Genomic DNA, 12,881 nt, shown 5'->3' with positions numbered 1-12,881 from the left:
AGGTTCCAGAGTCCAGAAAATGCTGCATCCATCAGAAAATTAATCTCTACTTGCCAAGTCTAGACATATTATAATTAATGATCATAGTAATTTATAGACCAAGTTCATTTTTCACATATTGGGGGGCTTGACCATAAACTATGAATAATTTTGTGAAAAGAAGTTGGGAATCAAAAGTAAAGAGAAAGATTAGAATAAAATTCACCTTTAGATGAAAACACAAAAAACAACTAACAAATGCTGAAAGTGACAAAAATCTGCCAATCTTTCAACATCTATTCTTATTGGCAAAGACCTGGAAACTAATACAGTTTGGATTCTATAGTATCTGATATATTGTAGAAAGAAGTCATAACTACGCTTCAGAAGATAAAAGCAGGGAAGATTAGCTGGACCTAATCAAATGTTTATGAATGGAAATTTTGTTAAAACACAAGTTGAAAGGCATTCAAGGATTTATTTGCAATTTATTTCCTAAATATTTTGTAAAGCAAAAAAAACTGAAAAGAAGGGAAATCGATTCTGCTGAGAATGTTTTATTAAATGCATTAATTTTACATATATTATTATGTATATATAATATAAATTTATTAAATTATGGTTAGAAAAATAAGCCAAAATAATGAATGTGTTTCCCCAACAGGAAGTAATGTTTCTGAAACTAAAAGAAAGGAAACAGTAAAACAGCTTCTATAGTAATATATCTAGAACAGAAAAGGGCAAATGCCCCTTTCCTCAAGGAATGCATGAGAAATGCAATCTATAAATAATAATCTATAAATATAAATCTATAAATTTCTGCCTACTTTTATTTAATTTTATAATCAATTTTTGTATTAATTTCAACTGGACTCTCAATGTTGAATATAAATTCCTTATTCTTCCCTGATGGACTCTATCACAAAGCTCCAAGATGATTATTATTCCAAACCATTCTCTTTCTTCTCTATATTAGTCTCACTGTCTTCTCAAACTAGAGCCTCTTTTGTATTTTGTTAAGAAAATCTAGGCCATACATGACTGCACAATATTCCTCTGGTATTCAACACTTCTCTGTATCATCCCTGATTATATTCATTTTTGTTCCTGACTATGTAGTGGTGTTCTACTTGTTAGGACAATTCTCACCTGTTCCTTATAGAAGGTTGTACCTTACATACTTGTTTTTCACCCTCTCTCACTACCAAGTCTAGCTCCTTTCCCAGTCTCTTCTGTTGCCTATAAATATGCCTAATTCTCACCCATCAAAGATCTATTTTTAAACATATTAAAAATATTTTAAAAATAAAGAAAAAGATTTTTAATTGAAAAAATCATGAATGATGTCTTTTGCTTTTAAAAAAAACAAACAAAAATAAACAGGCAATGATTCACCCCAAGGCTTAGTTTATTAAAAAAAAAAGGGCTTTTGAAATATAATCTTATTTTAGCCTCATAACAAGCTTGGGAAGTAAACTATTATCCTCATTTTACAGACAAGGAAATCTAGGCCCAAAGAGGTAAAGTGATTTACTCAGAAAAAGCTGATAGATATTAAATACCTATGCCAAGACTTCAACCCCAGTACTCCTGGCTCCCAGTCCAAGCACTCTATCCACAATGCCACTTAACTTCCAGTTTCTTAGGCCTATTTCTCATTTTTTATAAAAACCTTAAGAAACAAAGGCTGTGGAGGGATTTGCATGAACTGATGCTGAGTGAGATGAACAGAACCAGAAAAACACTGTACACCCTAACAGAAACATGGGGGTGATGTTCAACCTTGATGGATTTGCTCATTCCATCAGTGCAACAATCGGGAACAATTTTGGGCTGTCTGCAATGGAGAATACCATGGAGTCTGAACAACGTTCAAGGACTATTCCCTTTAATTTAGAAAAAACCAGCAAACAGGTATCTTATTGTCTGATATTATCTCTTATACTTTTTGTTTCTTCCTTAAGGATATGATTTCTCTCTCATCACACTTAATTTGGATCAATATACAACATGGAAACAAAGTAAAGACAGCAGATTGCTTTCTGTGGGGGGTGGGGAGTAAGATTGGGGAAAAAATTGTAAAACTCAAACAAAATCTTTAATAAAAGAAAAAAAATTAAAAAAAAAAAGAAATACATGAATGATTCCTAAACCACTTGCTCCTACATAGAAGATAGGGATATTTAATTTCCTGGAATACAATCTTAGCCTTTAAGCCAAAGTAAGGAGACTTCCTGAGCAGTGTGAACTTTGAAAGTGGTTATATGATAATTCCAACTGAATTCCAGAGTCCTGGTGTGGTCCTCCTAGTGGAAAAATATTTCCTTAGAAGTTTGTTCCTTGGAAAAAGGAAGAGGGTTGCTATTATAGGGCTAAAAATTTCTTCCTTGTCCCACCTCATCCCCCCAATTTACCTTCTAAAGAAAATCTAATGTTATTTGAGTGGTTTATGTTTCTATATCCCTTCTATACCTCCTTTGAGTCACTGCTATGCTCATCTTTGAGTCTGTGATATAAAATAAAGGTTATTCATACCTGAAAAAAAGAAACAAAGGCTGTATGTATTCATAATATTTAGGGTAGCATGCTTTCTTATGGCAAATAACTGGAAAAAAACAAGTTTAATGAAATGAGAAAGTTAAAAAAATACAATGATCTATTAAAGTAATGGAATGATTTAAGAATTAAGAAATGACAGTTGTAAAAAATTCAAAGAAATGAGAAGATCTACATGTGATACATAGTGAAATAAGCAATACCAAAAGAAAAATATGCATAATAAATAAATACAAAAATGTACATGAAAATAAGTTTTACAGTAGAACCCAGTCTGAGAGGTGGTACCTCAGAGATGCTTTAATTTGCATTCTCTAATCAGTAATGATTTAGAGCAATTTTTCATATGACTATAGATAGCTTTGATTTCCTTATCTGCAAATTGCCTTTGCATATCCTCTGACCATTTGTAAATTGGGGCATGGCTTGCTTTTTTTTTTTTAATAAATTTGACTCAGTTCTCTCTATATATTTTAGAAATATTTATTGTTTCTTTGTCAGAAATACTAGCTGTAAAAATTCTTACTCAATTTACTACATTTGTTTTAATCTTAGTTGGAGTGGATTTGTTTGTGCAAAAGCTTTAAAATTTAATTATCTAGTTTGTTTTTGATGATGTTCTCTATTTGTTCCTTGGTCATAAACTGCTTCCCTTTCCATAGATCTGACAGGTAAACTATTTTTTGTCTTCTAGTTTACTTATAATATTGTCTTTTACATCTTAATCCTGAACCTATGTTCATCTTATCTTGGGATAGGGTATGAGATACTGGTCTAATCCAAGTTTCTGCCACACTAAATTCCAGTTTTCCTGACAGTTTTTATCGAAGAGAGTTCTTATTCCAGAAGCTGGACTCTACGTTTATCAAACAGCAGATTACTATAATCATTTCCTGCTGTCTCTTTTGCACCTAGTCTATTCCACAATTACTCTATTTCTTAGCCAGTATCGGACCATTTTAATGACTAATGTTTTATAATATAATTTTAGATCTGGTAAGGCTATGTCACCTTCTTTTGCACCCCCCCTTTTTTAATTAAATCCCTTGATATCATCTTTTTGTTTTTCCATCTGAATTTAGTTATAATTTTTCCTAGCTCCTTAAATTAATTTTTTGAGGTCTGATTGGCATGGCGATAAATAAGTGGTTTAATTTGGCTAGAACTGACATTTTTATTATATTAGCTCAGCCTATCCATGAGCAGTTGATATTTGCCTAGTTATTTAAATATGATTTTATTGGTGTGAAAAGTCTTTTATAATTGTTTTCATAAAGTTTCTGAGTCTGCCTTGAAAGGTAGCCATATATAGAAAAATATTTAGGACTTAGGTGGGGTTTTTTATATCCTGAAACTTTGCTAAAGTTGCTAATTGTTTTCAGTAGTTATTTTAGATGATTTTTAGGGTTTTCTAGGTATAAGATCATGTCATTTGCAAAGAGTGAGAGTTTTGTTCCTTTCTTCCCAATTTTAATGCTATCAATTTCTTTTTCTTCTCTTATTGCTGAAGCTAAAATTTCTAATACAACACTGAATAACTGTGGTGATAATGGGCATCCTTGTTTCACCTCTGATCTTAGTGGAAATGTCTCTAGCTTATCCCAATTGCATATAATACTTGTTGATGGTTTCAGATAGAAACTGCTTGTCATTCTAAAGAACAACTCATTTATTCCTATGCTCTCTAGTGTTTTTAGTAGGAATGGGTGCTATATTTTGGCAAAGGCATTTTCAGCATCTATTGAAATAATCATATGATTTCTGTTTGGTTTGTAATTGATATAGTCAATTATACTGACAATTTTCCTAATATTGAACCAACCCTACATTCCTGGGATAAATCTTGCTTGGTCATAGTAATAGTACTAATTCTTAAGGTACTGTGGAAGTTGAATACAGACTTTTGAAATATTTTGAATATTTTGAGAGTGGTTCCTTAGATAGAGTATTGTTACTCAAGAAAGGAAAACTTGAGAATAAATCCTACCTCCTACATTTATTAGCTATGTGACAATGGAAATATCCTGTAGTATCCATGATACTCTACAACCACCACAAGATCTTAGATATAGAGCCTGAAGTTGCTAAAATTCCTGTCATTCTCCCAAAACTATTAAAACATTGCCCCTTCTATTCCTACTATCATATTACAGTCAAATAAACCCAAACATTTTTATTTCTAAACACTTGCTTTTCTGATAAAGTCAATCTCTTTGGGCTTTGACTTCCTTGTCTATAAAATGAGGATAATAATAGATTACTTCCCAAGGTTGTTAAGAGAAAAAATGAGATATTTCAATTTTAAAAAAAATAATTCAATCTCTTTAGTTTAGGGTTGAAGAAATTTAACCATTGCTGTCTCATTGATCCCATTAGCAGTCTCAGGGAACTTATGGACCCATTCTCAGAACAAAGTTAGATGTATAAAATAAAGTATATAGGATTATAAAGGAATTCATTTATGTTTTTAAAAGATGATGGAACCTAGGTTATGATTCTCTGTTTAGGGAGAGATAAAAAAAATGACAGATGAAAACATTTGAAGGGTTCACGATGTACATTGGTCTAGGGAACACTCAAATAGTATGTATTTTTTTCCAAAATAAATAAACATTCCATTTCAGACAGGCTATTTCATTTTAATTTGAATCAAAATCAAGTTTAAGCTAAAGAATTTTGCTGATTCTTGGTATGATAGGATCTTAGAGCTGGATAGGATATTGGAGAAATGATTTAGTGAAATGTTCTCATTTTGAACAATGAATTGTGTCCTGCCGATTAAAGTGGACTGCCTTCCTCAAGGTCACATAACTGTGCACTGACAGAGTTTGGATTACAATACAAGTGAACCAATTTCCAGTTCAGTGCCTTTTTCAATACATTATGCTTCCTCATTACCTTTATATTTACAAGCTGTTGTGTAATATGCCTGAAGCAATCAACCAACCAAAGGGTATATCCCCTTATGGGGATGGGCAATCCCCTTGTGATATATTTTTTCCTCCTCCCTATGAAAAAGTTTTCTCTCTCTCTCTCTCTCTGCCTCCTGCCCTTCAACTTCCCTGGTTAATCATTTTCAGTTAATTCAATCATTTTAAATTATCCACAATAGAATTACTTATTATATTGCTCTTCATAAGTAAATTTTGATGAAATATATAAATCATGTAGTCATATATATATATCAAGGACTTTTCTGAATTTTTTTCTCTTAAGTCTCACACATCAGGGTACTGAGGTATCACAGAATTTTCTTGAACTAGGGAAAGGGAAATCAGCAACAATATCAGCTGATTAAAAATAAAGGTTTGGAGTGGCTACAAGTGGATAGAGTACGGTCCTGGAGTCAGGAGGACCTGAGGTTATAAATAAAGGATTGTGGCAGTATGGCAAAGTTTTACGTAGATTAAAATTGTATGGCTCTCTGTTGTTAGTTGCAAGAATATGGGAGAGGGCTTACTATATATGTGGTTAAATGAGTACTTAAAATTGACTCAGCATTTTTTGGTTCTAGATAATATTAACCATAAAAAATACATTAAAATTTACTATTAAAACAATCCAAATCAATGGAAATGAATTTTGGTATGAAAGTTTTTGGAACTTTTGTTCATTTTGGCTGGAAATCAAAAAGGATACCTTGAAGGGATTTATGGCATGCCGAAGAAAACTGCAGTCATTTAATGGGACTAGACACAGTGTTCTTCCATATATAATTCTACCTAAAATTCCCTGTTTTAAAACTTTTAATTTTAGGGCAGTATTCTAAACTCTGTATTATCCAAAATGGGTTGACTTTATAGTAAATTCTCCTCTACAAATACTGATTTTAATTCTAATGAAGTACAAGTTAATTTACGTATAAAAGGAGGACCAGGCTCTATACTTAAGCCCTGGAGATTCAAAGATAAAATATGAAACAGCCCTTGCCCTCAATAAGCTTACATTTCATCCTATATATACATATCTATAAAATTTTTTACAAACTTCAAAGAAGGGAAGTTGGGGAATAATGGGGGGTGTGGGAAGGGGGAAAGAGTGGGTAGTAACTAAGGGTTCTTTAAAGATCTCATGCAATACTATACGTAGTATCATGGAAACAAATGTAAAGACTATCAGATTGTCTTCTGTTGGGGGAAGGTGACGAGAGAGTGGGAAAACAATTGTAAAATTCAAAACCTTGCAAAATAATTGACTGGAAGAAACTACTATTGTATATAATTGGAAAATAAAATATTTATAATAAAAAAATAGTGTATGGAGGCTGCTCTGTTGTCAGTATTATGACATATGGTTGAATGGTAGAATGATGATTGTCCTTTGTTCCTGAAGACCATGACACCACGAAGGTGATAACTATGACAATCATTGGAACTGATTGAATGAGGAGGTGCTGTGCTTAGTCACCAGTCTCATTTTCTCCTCTGGAGCTATCTGGGTCTAGTGATCAGAAATGAATCAGGAAGACTGGAGATGACCCTGGATGCATTCACATTAAGTGACTTGCCCAAGGCTTTACTACTAGTAATTGCCAAATGTCTGAAACTAGATATGAACTCAAGTCTTCCTGATTCCAGGGTTGGTGCTCTATCCTCTACCTCCAAACTCTACATCCAAATCTCTGTTTAGGTTCCATCCCCACATCCAGAATTGTTTTATTTTTTGCTTGAGGCTTAGTGATAATACTGTCATTTATTTTGAACTCATTTTTACAGATAAAATATGGGGGCCAATTGACAAATGGTCAAAGGATACGCAAAGGCAATTTCAGATGAGGAAATTAAAGTGATCCATAGTCATATGAAAAGTTGCTCTAAATCATTACTTATTAGAGAAATGCAAATTAAAGCATCTCTGAGGTATCACCTCACACTTCTCAGACTGGACAATATGACCAGAAAGGACAATGATTAATGTTCAAAGAGATGTGGGAAATCTGGGACACTAATACATTATTGGTGGAGCTATGAACTCATTCAACCTTTCTGGAGAGCAATTTGGGATTATGCCAAAAGGGCAATCAGCATGTGCTTACCTTTGATCCAGCAATACCACTACTGGGTCTATGAAGAGTTTATGAAAAGGGGTGAAAAAGTCACTTGTACAAAAATATTCATAGCAGCCCTGTTTGTGGTGGCAAAGAATTGGAAATTAAGTGAATGTCCTTCAATTGGGGAATGGCTTAACAAATTGTGGTATATGTATGTCATGGAACACTACTGTTTGATTAGAAACCAGGAGGGATGGGAATTCAGGGAAGCCTGGAAGGATTTGCATGAACTGATGCTGAGTGAGATGAGCAGAACCAGAAGAACACTGTACACCCTAACAGCAACCTGGGGGTGATGATCAACCTTGATGGACTTGCTTATTCCATCAGTGCAACAATCAGGGACAATTTTGGGCTATCTGCGATGGAGAATACCATCTGTATCCAAAGAAAGAATTGTGGAGTTTGAACAATGACCAAAGATTGTCACCTTTAATTTACCCCCCCCAATATCTTATTATGTAATTTTACTATCTCTTATACTTTATTTTTTTCCTTAAGGATATGATTTCTCTCTCATCACATACAACTTAGATCAATGTATTACCATGGAAACAATGTAAAAACTAACAGACTGCCTTCTGTGGGGGTGGGGTGGGGGGGAGGGAAGCAAGATTAGGGGGGAAAATTCTAAAACTCAAAATAAAAAAAAAATCTTTCTAAAAAAAAGGAAAGAAAAAGAAAATATGGGGGCCCAGAGAAGGAAAAGTTTCCTTAGAGTTACACAGGTAATAGCAGATGATATCCCCTAACTCTAAATCTATCTATCTAAATCTAACTCAAAATCTAGTAATGATCTCACATTGTACAGTGTATAAAGTATCTCCTACCTACTTCTGGTCATGAATACCTATGGCTTTTGGAACTCTCTTTGAATTTGCTGTCTATCAAGTTAATTAATAATATGTTACTTGAATTATTTCATGTTTTCATGCATTCAAATCTTTAGATAACAAGCTCCTTATATTGAGGAACTATCTCATATAGCTAAGCAAAAAGAATACAGATGCCACTACTATAAATGACTAATATATTTGGGATGTCTCTGAAAAGACTTATTTGTGGACAGAATCCAATATATCTGAATCCTTCCAGATGGATCTTTGTAGAAAGAAGGGAAGTATCATTTAGTAATCTCATCAGCTTCCCTGAATTAAATAACCATCTCTATGCTGATGATGTTCAAATATACCTATCTTGTCCCAAACTCTCTGTTGATCTACAGTATCATATGTCTTTCAGATATCTTGAACTGGATATCTAGTTGACATTTTAAACTCAATATGTTCACAACAGAGCTCATTTTCTTTTCCTTTAAATCCTCCCTTCCTCTTACCTTTCCTATTACTGGAGAGAATAACACCATCCCTGTGGTTTCTAATACAAGCAACCCTGGTTGTCATCCTTGATTCCTTATTATCCTTCACCTCTCTCCCATTTTTTGCCAAAGTCTATTCAAGTTTCCAACATCTCTTGAACATACCATCTATTTCTCTTCTGACTACTCTAGTTCACAAATACAGATGTTTTAGTTAACATTCAAAGTCCTTTGTAACCCATTTTCCTCCTACATTTCCAGTAATCTTTGATCCAATGACATTAACCTCCTGGTTGTTCCATGAACAAGATATTTCATAATCCCCCTGAAATGCCTTCCCTTCCTCTTCTTCACCTAATGACTACCAAGGTTTCCCCTAAGTCTCAGATAAAAGTCCAACTTTTACAAGAAGTCTTTCCCAACCCCTATTAATTCTAAGGTCTTATTTCCTAGTTATCCTATATATATTTTGTTTATATTTGTTTGTATGTGGCCTTCTTCATTGAGGGCAAGGACTAGCTTGAAAGCTTTTGTGTTGCTAGTGTTTTAGCACAGTAGACCTTAAGCAAATACTTACTCATTGAAAGATTGACCCAAAAAGAATCTGATCCCAAATTACAAAAATGTTTATTGTCTGAGACCTTCCAAAGCAAACTTTCAACAGAGCAAAGAGGAAGTGAGAGTTCTGAGCTACTCAAAGGAAGTGTGGAAAAGGAGGAATAATAACAGTTCCCAGAGGTTTTCAAGTTTGTCTGTAGTGGGGAGTGAAGGGGTGGGGGCAAGGATAGACATAATAAACCAGGATGCTTAGAAAATCCTCAGCAAGGTCCTCAAGTCATCTCAAGGTTGCCTTAAGCTGGGCAAGGTCAGGTCCCTGGTTTCCGGCAGCAAGAGACAATTTCAAATTTGGCAAGAGTTCATGATGTATCAAGTGGCTCTGAGTCTCATAAATCCTAATAGGTTGGTTGTATAATCCCAATGTCCTGCTCCCTCCCCATTAGAGAAGGGAGCTCTCCCATATAGTCATTACAGAATCCATGTTCACCCTAGCATGGAAAATGAATGGGACATAGGATGGACCTGGATCCAAACCCCATGCTGAACACTAGCTCTGTGACCATATGAAAATTAAACTCTGTGCCTCAATTTCTTCAACTGGAAAATGAGGGAGTTGAGCTAAGTGATCTCTACGATCACTTCTCTCTTTTAATCTATGAACCTGTGAAAGTCAGTCATGTGTGGGTATCATGTTAAAAGCAATAAGAATTGAAATGAACTTATGTTCAAGACCAATTGCTGTGTTCTCAAACTGTAGGATTCTGAAAGATTTCTTATTCTTTTTAATTAAAAAAAACTTGTTTTCAAAGCTGAACAATACTTTAAGCATATAATGCATTTTTGGTCATCAAGTTAAGCGTTTTATCTAAAGCAGAAGTGAGATTAATTCTATAATAAATCAGTAAATATGTCTGTCTATATGCACATGTGTTAGAAGTCATATAAAATAGAGCCTGCACAATTCAATGAAAAAATATTCATTTATTTTCAGAAGGGGCATTTCCAGTTACTTATTCATGAGAATTTCATGATGCATTAGCAAGTAAGCTGCAGGATACTTTGGAAAAGTAATGATGGTTTGGTAATATCAGATTTCCCTACAGCTGTCCACTATTGTATCTTCTCAAAGAAATAAATGAGGAGACACTTGCTGTGCACTGTAATGTTAGAACACTTAGTGTCTTGCCACATATTGTCTGTTGTATATAGTACCTTGTACTGATATTTATCTTTCTCTGGGTATGTATTGGTTTCCCAATTTACTCTACTGAGAATGCATCCCTGTTAAACTAATTTTTCATGACTTATTTAAAAAATTCTGTAAACAGCCAATCAAGTTGCCCACTATATGCTCAACACTATTCTTAGGGATCCAAAGATAGACAAAAGAAAGTCCCTTTGCTTAAGGAGCTCTCAGTCAATGATGTGGTTGTAAATGTTGCTGTATTTCTGAAAATTCTCTTACATTCTGGTTAAATGCTTAAACATCTTTTCAAGTTCGTGCTTCTTGACTACCATTATTTATGCATATTATTATGCTATAGAAGCAAAAAGCTTAGGATATTAACCTAGATGTGTACCATACCCAGGACAAGTGTTGGTGTTTTTCTCCTTAAATGAATCCTTAACCATAATAATGTCCACACCATAAAGCAATATGACTCTAATCAATGTAGTGGCCATTTTCAACTCCAAAAGAATGATTTTGAAACATGGCTTTCCTCTTCTCAGTAGGGAAGTTGTGGGCTATAGTAATAAAATGAGACATATACTTTGAGACATTATGAATGGGTCAAGGTGTTGCTTGTTATAAGGTAGGGATCTATTGGGTGAGAGAAAGAAAGAAAAAAAGAAAAGAGGGAAGAACAAAGAAGGAGAAATGTCTCTGGATATTCATATTTGGGGTTGTGTATCTCCTCAGAAATTTCAAAGATACACAAACTGGAATCATCAGCTTATACATCAATCATTTGCATGTTTGATTAGTTTTAAAGAAAAGATTCTACCTTATCCCATTTATTTCTCAGCAAAGACCTAACAGAAGAGTTATAAAGAAGCCTCATATTACCAAAAATCTATTACTTTCATGATATCCTGCAGCATAATTCCTGCTCGGCTACAGAGTTTGAGCATAAATAATTAACACTAAATGACATTTCTTGAATGAAACTTTGGAAAATTTGATTAGTCTTATCTGATTGCAAATCAAATATAAATCTTAATCTGGCATAGAGGGTGACAAAGAAAAGGGACTTAAAATGACAAGGAAGGAAGCATGTTTGCTCTTTCCAATTCAGAGAAGAATGTTATAGGGTGTCTCTTATACTTTGCTTTATATATTATACAGTGTATGTCAAAAATTTTAATTTAATTTCAAGCTATTAAAGCTTAGAATTACAGTATATTGAGATTTTTGTGATGCATTATGTTTTCAAGATGTATGGAAATGAAATATTTCAAATGTGTTAAGGAGGGGTATGTGTGTGACACTGCATGACCATATACAACATTAAACATTTGATTAAATTCATTTCTGTTTTCTTGGTGCATTTTTCAGGTTGCCAATACCAAATGGAAGTTAGAGTACATAGCCTATTCTGTAGGTGGCAGTGCAAGTTAAACAAAGATTTCTTCCAGTTTCTAAGAAACATTATCTTAGCAGTGTACCTAACATCATGAAAAACAAGTGCTCTTTGCTGTATCAGAGATCTCTGGCTAATAGTAATCTTTAAACATAATACCAAAACAACCTTTAACTTATAACAATTGCCATTTTTTTTCCCTTAGAGTATTATGTTATAGGAAAATAGCACTGATTTTTAATATCTGTGAATCTCTTGCTTTTTTGGGAGTTTGCTGTTGATGATGATGATGATGATGCTTTTTTGTTTGTTTGATTAATGCAACACCAGAGTTACTTTTTTTCTTTTTTCATTGAAAGATAATTTTTGTTGGTAGAATTTTTTTTTCTAACCAGGCAATGACTTACTTGCATTTTCTTTTATGACTTGGAAAAGAACAATGAAAGTTTGGTAAAATGTTGGTATTTGACAACATTTCTGTACGCCCCTGAAGTAGACATGGATGGACTGATATCAAATCGCTAAAGATTCCAGATCCAAAGATTCTGTAATTCAAAGGCTCTCACTGCACTATTTCTCATTGGAGGAGCCCTGCCACATGCCCTAACCCTCACATTCATCAGAGGTTATTTCCGAATCCAGGAACCATAGGAAAGGAAATAAAAAAGAAAGGAAAGGAAAAGGAAAGGAAAGCAATAAACAACACACAAACTGTAAGAAAGGTAGATTAGTAAGCTGGAAAGCTTTATGAGAAAAGAAAAAAAGCAAGTGATAAATTGAAAAAAATTAATGGCACCACCTTCTAATTCTTGTTATTGGGAAAGATGTGGTTGATGGA

The 12,881-nt window shown here is 33.8% G+C and overlaps 1 protein-coding gene across 1 annotated transcript in view; it reads right to left on the bottom strand.

Moving 5' to 3' along the window:
• LOC141492802 (thiamine pyrophosphokinase 1-like) overlaps positions 1 to 12,881 on the bottom strand; it is a 485,555-nt gene that overhangs the window by 80,973 nt on the left and 391,701 nt on the right. The gene's annotated exons all lie outside the window — the stretch shown is intronic.

The sequence above is a fragment of the Macrotis lagotis genome, chromosome 7 (genome assembly GCF_037893015.1).
Source record: "Macrotis lagotis isolate mMagLag1 chromosome 7, bilby.v1.9.chrom.fasta, whole genome shotgun sequence".
Taxonomy (NCBI): domain Eukaryota; kingdom Metazoa; phylum Chordata; class Mammalia; order Peramelemorphia; family Peramelidae; genus Macrotis; species Macrotis lagotis.
The sequence above is the reverse complement of the archived record's forward strand: the minus strand, read 5'-3'. Positions and strand labels throughout refer to the sequence as shown.